At 35.2% G+C, this 773-nt stretch overlaps 1 non-coding gene across 1 annotated transcript; it reads left to right on the top strand.

Moving 5' to 3' along the window:
• Positions 1 to 186: 186 nt before the first annotated feature.
• On the top strand, positions 187 to 269 carry LOC119344877. The gene has a single exon (XR_005166856.1). It is a non-coding gene; the product is annotated as a small nucleolar RNA SNORD24 (small nucleolar RNA).
• The last annotated feature ends 504 nt before the right edge of the window (positions 270 to 773 follow it).

The raw sequence follows: 773 nt of genomic DNA, 5'->3' as shown, positions 1-773 counted from the left end.
GATTAATTAATTCTTGGGCTCTTCTAGCCGTGCTTCTTACTCTAGGTTCCAAGTAGAGATTCTTATATACGTATACTTGCTTTGCTGCCGATTCCTAACTCTGTCTGTCTGTTTTGGAACTGTAAAATGCAGTGATGCCAAACATCGCCTCTGCTTCAACTGATTAATTTTCTGCGTGCCAAACAGAGCCTGTGATGTTATCAAAATATTTGCTACTCTTAATGGGTTTATCCCACTTGATGATCTTAACCACCAAGATCTCTGAGGCTCTTATTTCTAGTCTAATGTTATCAGTACAGTACATCCGCTGTTTGCATGATAGATACATATATGTGACATCAATTTTTCGTTGGATATTGCTGGAAACTAGCTATGTCACATAAATTTCTTGGTTGTCTAGTTTGTTATGTCACATCAATTATATGCTTTTTCTGAGATTGTGTTTTAGCTACTGCCACTTTGAGCTGTTGTAGATTTTAGTTATCAATTACAACAAAGCATTCTTACATTCCAGACTTGATCTTACTACTAAATAGCACCCCCTGTTGTTGTTGTTGTTGTTGTTGTTGTTATTCACCCTATCCTTGCTGTTCTGTTTTCTTGTTGGCAGATATTTTGAGTAAATTCAAGACGAAAGATGTTCAAAGAAGCTCCAAGACATTCTTATATAGCAAGTTATGTAATAATAGATGGGTTATCTGGGAATTTAATGTATCTTCTCTCTGTTTGTGAATGAAATAGTAATTATGTATGTGATTTAATGTATCTTCTCT

Source organism: Triticum dicoccoides, unplaced genomic scaffold (assembly GCF_002162155.2).
Source record: "Triticum dicoccoides isolate Atlit2015 ecotype Zavitan unplaced genomic scaffold, WEW_v2.0 scaffold190301, whole genome shotgun sequence".
NCBI classification, from domain to species: domain Eukaryota; kingdom Viridiplantae; phylum Streptophyta; class Magnoliopsida; order Poales; family Poaceae; genus Triticum; species Triticum dicoccoides.
This window is presented reverse-complemented; position numbering and strand designations above follow the sequence as displayed.